Genomic DNA, 8533 nt, shown 5'->3' with positions numbered 1-8533 from the left:
CGACATCGGTCAGGGGGGAGTCGGGAGGCCCCCGTACACATTAGATAGTCGGTCGGTTCCACCGAAATCATCGGATTCAGCCGACCTTAATCTAATGTGTATGACGGCCTAAAGCTATCTGCAACTTTCTAATACACTGAGGGAGATTTATCAAAAATGGTGCAAAGGAAAAGTGGAGCAGTTGCCTATAGCAACCAATCAGTATGCGGCTTTCAACTTCCAAAGAGCCACTGGAAAAAAAGGCCAATCATTGGTTGCCATGGGCAACTACTCAGCTTTTCCCTTTGCACCACTTTTGAGAAATCTCCCCATTTGTGTTTATATTACTTATCCGATCTCTGCTTGCTGTCAGTGAATAGAAAATTTACATTCACCCTGACCACATTCAACAGACACAGGGGTAGCCCTACATGACCAGGACAGGTTTTCAGCCCCTCGGTGGAAGCAATGGGTGTTTACATTCATTGACAGCAAGTGAGATCTTAAAAATAGTAGAGGTGCTGAAACACAAAGTATAGCTGCAATATACAATGAATGAGGAAGAGGAGGACGACCTCGGACAGTATCCCTGCATAAATAAAGCAGGAGCAAAAAAAAAAAAATTCTAATTAAAAAATCCACATTATAGTCACTATTCTGTGATATCTACCGGAAACAGTCAGCAAGCCTATGGACAGCCACACCCCCAACAGCTTAGAGGAGCTTCTATAACCCAGTGGAACAGTTCAGTGCCTGGTGTAAAGACTACACTTCCCAGAATGCAAATCACAAGATGCAGGACTGTGCAGACACCGAACAAGCAGGGAATGCTGGGAGATTTCCGCTATGAATCCGCCAGAATTGTGAACGCAGCGTAATACAGGCCGTGACTAAGCAGCGGAACAAGAAAAGTAACGCAACGTATTTACAAAGTAACGCAATGTATTTACAGATCTATAGGTGAACTATGATGGTGTTTAATGGCGGACGCACGTTCTATAGAGGTTGATGCCTGATTTTTCCAAAAACAGCGCCACACCTGTCCATGGGTTGTGTCTGGTATTGCAGCTCAGATTGATTGAAATGAATGAAGCGGAGCTGCAATATCTCACACAACCTGTGGTCAAGTGTGGCGCTGTTTTTACAATAAGGCAGCCATTTCTTTGTAACTCTGGGCAACCCCTCTAATTATATTGGATTACAGAACAATACTGCAGCAGAAACATCCGCCCCTGGGTGGCAGAAGAACATGGGCTGCTCAGGGTATAGGGACGCCTGCCCCCAGCATAGTCTGCTGACTGGTATAGTAATATATATATATATATATAAGTCCTGAGTAAGGAGGGAAGCGCAGTCACGTTTATAGCGCACGGTACGAGAGCGATCTCCATGCCAAGAATAACTCTCTGGAATTCGGGATATTTACAGCCATTTCGCCATAGAAACAAAAACTATTAACATCAGTGCCCGGCTGAGAAGTCGCTGCAGCGGCGGGGGCCCCGGGGTCTGGTGTTTGGACAGATGTTCGCAGCTGGAGACACGTCCATGTTAACTACTGTTCTGCCAGCTGGGAGCGACTCTTTATACACCACCGCATGTGTCCCTCAGGGGCCCCCTGGCACGTGGCTCTCTCAGGGGCCCCCTGGCACGTGGCTCTCTCAGGGGACCCCGGCACGTGGCTCTCTCAGGGGCTCCCCGGCACGTGGCTCTCTCAGGGGCTCCCCGGCACGTGGCTCTCTCAGGGGCTCCCCGGCACGTGGCTCTCTCAGGGGCTCCCCGGCACGTGGCTCTCAGGGGCTCCCCGGCACGTGGCTCTCTCAGGGGCTCCCCGGCACGTGGCTCTCTCAGGGGCTCCCCGGCACGTGGCTCTCTCAGGGGCCCCACAGCTCTCTTAGGGGCCCGCGGGTCACAGAGGCACTAGTATCCCTCCGGTACTCTGTGAAATCCCTGACATGAATGGACACGCGATGTCTGGGGCTTCCCCAGAGCCTGAGTCCGGCACAGAACGCTAGTATAGGTTCTGCTCCGGGACTCTGTGGATTTCCCTCACATCGCTGTCCATATATGGACAGTTTTGTCAGGATCTTCCCCAGAGCGGAGTCTCGGGCAGAGCGCTAGTAGGCTCTGCTCCGAGACTCTGGAATCCCCTGACATAGCTGTCCACATATGGACAGCGATGTCTAGGGATTCCCCAGAACTGGACAGTGATGTCAGGAGAACAGCAGGAGTCCCAGTAGTAGCGCTCTGCCCGGGACTCCAGCTCTGGGGTTGCCCTGACATCTCTGTACATATATGGACAGTGATGTCAGGAGCAGAGCTGGAATCCCAGGCAGGGTGCTAGAAGCGGCTCTGCTCCGGGACTCCAGCTCTGGGCAAGCCCCTGACATCACTCTCCATATATGGACATTTATGTCAGTTGCTTCCCCAGAGTTCCGGAGTAGAGCCTATACTAGTGCTCCGCTCTGGGACAACGGCACTGGGGTTGCCCCTGACATCACATTCCGGTCCAGGAGGATCCCCTCACGTCACTGTGTATGTACAGTGACATCAGGGGCTCCTCCAACAGATGAATCCCTGGCCAAAGCGTAGGCAACGCTCTGGCTGGGGATTCCACTCCTAGAGGGAGCCCCAATGGAGATATCTACTAGGGGTGTTTGCGGCAGCACCCACGGAGGGCAATGCGGCAGCACCCACGGAGGGCACTGCGGCAGCACCCACGGAGGGCACTGCGGCAGCACCCACGGAGGGCACTGCGGCAGCACCCACGGAGGGCACTGCGGCAGCACCCACGGAGGGCACTGCGGCAGCACCCACGGAGGGCACTGCGGCAGCATCCACGGAGGGCACTGCGGCAGCATTTACGGAGGGCACTGCGGCAGCATCCACGGAGGGCACTGCGGCAGCATCCACTGAGGGCACTGCGGCAGCATGTACTGAGGGCACTGCGGCAGCATCTACAGAGGGCACTGCGGCAGCATCTACAGAGGGCACTGCGGCAGCATCTACAGAGGGCACTGCGGCAGCACCTACAGAGGGCACTGCGGCAGCACCTACAGAGGGCACTGCGGCAGCACCTACAGAGGGCACTGCGGCAGCACCTACAGAGGGCACTGCGGCAGCACCTACAGAGGGCACTGCGGCAGCACCTACAGAGGGCACTCCGGCAGCACCCACAGAGGGCACTGCGGCAGCACCCACAGAGGGCACTGCGGCAGCACCCACAGAGGGCACTGCGGCAGCATCCACAGAGGGCACTGCGGCAGCATCCACAGAGGGCACTGCGGCAGCACCCACAGAGGGCACTGCGGCAGCACCCACAGAGGGCACTGCGGCAGCACCTACAGAGGGCACTGCGGCACCATCTACAGAGGGCACTCCGGCAGCACCCACAGAGGGCACTGCGGCAGCATCTACAGAGGGCACTGTGGCAGCACCTACAGAGGGCACTGTGGCAGCACCTACAGAGGGCACTGCGGCAGCATCTACAGAGGGCACTGCGGCAGCATCTACAGAGGGCACTGCGGCAGCATCTACAGAGGGCACTGCGGCAGCATCTACAGAGGGCACTGCGGCAGCATCTACAGAGGGCACTGCGGCAGCATCCACAGAGGGCACTGCGGCAGCACCTACAGAGGGCACTGCGGCAGCATCCACAGAGGGCACTGTGGCACGATCTAAAAAGCGGATTGTTGAAATAAGCACGTGGAGAAATCTCGCAAATTTCCGGTAAGTTTAAACCTAGTGGTATTATTATAGTAATGTAGTGTTATAGTAGTTCAAATAACTAATTAATGAACAATAATTTTGTAATGTATCAAATGTGAAAGTAATGCGGCCCGTCAACTTCACATTTTTTTCTATATGTGGCCCACTTACCCGGCCGAGTTTGAGACCCCTGGGTTAGACGGTGGTGGTGACCTCTACTGGACGCAGAGCAGATTTCAGTAGAAACATCTTTACCCAAGACTTTGGCTCCCCCTGCTGGAGGAGGAGAGTCACAATTACAATTACGCATTTCTGACATAAGATATATAATAAAAATTAATGGGAAATTTAACGTATAACGTATTTTTTTTACACAACCTCGATGATCAATACTTAAAAAATATTTAAAATGAAACGTTCATACGCCAAACGGGTCAATAGATCCCTATGGGTCCAATAGATGCCAAGAATGTCTATTTAGCATCAGCCAGCCTGGTATACATCAGTATATATTTATTCCCACTGTATAGGAAAGCAAAGTCTGATGCGAAGCCACAAACAGCGTATACTGTGCGGTTTACTTTTCGTACGGGTGACGTATGCAGCAGCGTGGCACACATTTGATAAGGCTGGTGCTTTCTATTTGGCGAATGTCAGATGTTCCCAACCAGTCTATAGTATAAATGTAGGTTATACTGACACCAAGTGGTCGATGTGACAACTGCAGCCCGGGGGAGAATTCTGCTATTTATTTAGAACAGGCCATCACTATCTGATCGGTGGGGGTCCGACTACCGTTGATCAGTTACTCGAAGGGGGTCACGGCGTTCAGTGTAGTGACATGTCTCCTTTATGGTTTACCAGGCAGAGCGCCGTACATTTGGTTGTGGCTTTGCCTGGTACTGCAGCTCAGCCACATTCTCTTGAAGACGGAGATGCGGTGAGAGCTGCAGTACCAGGCACAGCCACAACCAAATGTATGGCGCTGTGCCTGGTAAACAGCGAGGGGGACGTGCAGTTTATCAGTAGGGGTGCTGGGAGATAGACCCCCACCCCGATCAGATAGTGACGGATTATAGGCCGCCAATATTACAGTCCTGAATACCAGTTGTGATGATATGTAGTGATTCCCGACACATGACCGCACTACATCCCCCCGTAACAAGAGCAACTACGCAACGAAACAAGAGCTACAACTGCACCTCCATAACTACACCTCTATATGACTGCACCTCCATAACTACACCTCTATATGACTGCACCTCCATAACTACACCTCTATATGACTGCACCTCTATAACTACACCTCTATATGAATGCACCTCCATAACTACACCTCTATATGACTGCACCTCCATCACTGCACCTCCATAACTGCACCTCCATAACTACACCTCTATATCACTGCACCCCTCCATATCACTGCACCTCTATATGACTGCACCACCATATCACTGCACCCCTCCATATCACTGCACCCCCATATCACTGCACCTCCATATCACTGCACCTCCATATCACTGCACCCCTCCATATCACTGCACCTCCATATCACTGCACCTCCATATCACTGCACCTCTCCATATCACTACCCCTCCATATCACTACCCCTCCATATCACTGCACCCCTCCATATCACTACCCCTCCATATCACTGCACCCCTCCATATCACTACACCTCCATATCACTGCCCCTCCATATCACTGCACCCCTCCATATCACTGCACCCCTCCATATCACTGCACCCCTCCATATCACTACACCTCTCCATATCACTGCACCTCCATATCACTGCACCTCCATATCACTGCACCCCTCCATATCACTACACCTCTCCATATCACTGCACCTCCATATCACTGCCCCTCCATATCACTGCACCCCTCCATATCACTGCACCTCCATATCACTGCACCTCCATATCACTACACCTCCATATCACTACACCTCCATATCACTGCACCCCACCATATCACTGCACCCCTCCATATCACTGCACCCCTCCATATCACTACACCCCTCCATATCACTGCACCTCCATATCACTGCACCTCCATATCACTGCCCCTCCATATCACACCTCCATATCACTGCCCCTCCATATCACTGCACCCATATCACTGCACCCCTCCATATCACTGCCCCTCCATATCACTACACCCCTCCATATCACTGCCCCTCCATATCACTGCACCCCTCCATATCACTACACCTCCATATCACTGCACCTCCATATCACTGCCCCTCCATATCACTGCCCCTCCATATCACTGCACCCCTCCATATCACTGCACCCCTCCATATCACTGCACCCCTCCATATCACTGCCCCTCCATATCACTGCACCCATATCACTACACCCCTCCATATCACTGCACCTCCATATCACTGCACCTCCATATCACTGCACCTCCATATCACTGCACCCCTCCATATCACTGCTCCTCCATATCACTGCCCCTCCATATCACTGCACCCCTCCATATCACTGCACCTCCATATCACTACACCCCTCCATATCACTGCACCTCCATATCACTGCACCTCCATATCACTACACCTCCATATCACTGCACCCCTCCATATCACTGCACCCCTCCATATCACTACACCCCTCCATATCACTGCACCTCCATATCACTGCACCTCCATATCACTGCACCCCTCCATATCACTGCACCCCTCCATATCACTGCACCCCTCCATATCACTGCACCCCTCCATATCACTGCACCCCTCCATATCACTACACCTCCATATCACTACACCTCCATATCACTACACCTCCATATCACTACACCTCCATATCACTACACCTCCATATCACTGCACCTCCATATCACTGCACCTCCATATCACTACACCTCCATATCACTGCACCCCTCCATATCACTGCACCCCTCCATATCACTACACCCCTCCATATCACTGCACCTCCATATCACTGCACCTCCATATCACTGCCCCTCCATATCACTGCCCCTCCATATCACTGCCCCTCCATATCACTGCACCCCTCCATATCACTGCACCCCTCCATATCACTGCACCCCTCCATATCACTGCACCTCTATATCACTGCACCCCTCCATATCACTGCACCCCTCCATATCACTGCTCCTCCATATCACTGCCCCTCCATATCACTGCCCCTCCATATCACTACACCTCCATATCACTGCACCCCACCATATCACTACACCTCAATATCACTGCACCTCCATATCACTGCCCCTCCATATCACTACACCTCCATATCACTGCCCCTCCATATCACTGCCCCTCCATATCACTGCACCCCTCCATATCACTGCACCCCTCCATATCACTGCACCTCCATATCACTGCCCCTCCATATCACTACACCTCCATATCACTGCACCCCTCCATATCACTGCACCCATATCACTGCACCCCTCCATATCACTGCCCCTCCATATCACTACATCCCTCCATATCACTGCACCTCCATATCACTGCACCCCTCCATATCACTGCACCCCTCCATATCACTGCACCCCTCCATATCACTGCTCCTCCATATCACTGCCCCTCCATATCACTGCACCCCTCCATATCACTGCACCCCTCCATATCACTGCACCTCCATATCACTGCACCCCCATATCACTGCTCCTCCATATCACTGCCCCTCCATATCACTGCTCCTACATATCACTGCACCTCCATATCACTGCCCCCCTCCATATCACTGCACCCCTCCATATCACTGCACCTCCATATCACTGCCCCTCCATATCACTGCCCCTCCATATCACTGCACCCCTCCATATCACTGCACCCCTCCATATCACTGCTCCTACATATCACAGCACCTCCATATCACTGCCCCCCTCCATATCACTGCACCCCTCCATATCACTGCCCCTCCATATCACTACACCTCCATATCACTGCACCCCTCCATATCACTGCACCCATATCACTGCACCCCTCCATATCACTGCCCCTCCATATCACTACATCCCTCCATATCACTGCACCTCCATATCACTGCACCCCTCCATATCACTGCACCCCTCCATATCACTGCACCCCTCCATATCACTGCCCCTCCATATCACTGCACCCCTCCATATCACTGCACCTCCATATCACTGCACCTCCATATCACTGCACCCCCATATCACTGCTCCTCCATATCACTGCCCCTCCATATCACTGCTCCCCTCCATATCACTGCTCCTACATATCACTGCACCTCCATATCACTGCCCCCCTCCATATCACTGCACCCCTCCATATCACTGCACCCCTCCATATCACTGCACCCCTCCATATCACTGCACCCCTCCATATCACTGCACCCCCATATCACTGCCCCTCCATATCACTGCACCCCTCCATATCACTGCACCTTCATATCACTGCACCCCCATATCACTGCCCCTCCATATCACTGCACCTTCATATCACTACACCCCTCCATATCACTGCACCCCTCCATATCACTACACCTCCATATCACTGCACCCCTCCATATCACTGCACCTCCATATCACTACACCCCTCCATATCACTACACCTCCATATCACTACACCTCCATATCACTGCACCCCTCCATATCACTGCACCTCTCCATATCACTGCACCTCTCCATATCACTGCACCTTCATATCACTGCACCTTCATATCACTGCACCCCTCCATATCACTGCTCCTCCATATCACTGCACCTCTCCATATCACTGCCCCCCTCCATATCACTGCACCTCCATATCACTGCCCCTCCATATCACTACACCCCCATATCACTACACCCCCATATCACTACACCTCCATATCACTGCACCCCTCCATATCACTGCACCCCTCCATATCACTGC

This window comes from Rhinoderma darwinii, chromosome 12 (genome assembly GCF_050947455.1).
Source record: "Rhinoderma darwinii isolate aRhiDar2 chromosome 12, aRhiDar2.hap1, whole genome shotgun sequence".
Taxonomy (NCBI): domain Eukaryota; kingdom Metazoa; phylum Chordata; class Amphibia; order Anura; family Rhinodermatidae; genus Rhinoderma; species Rhinoderma darwinii.
Note: the sequence above shows the minus strand (reverse complement) of the source record.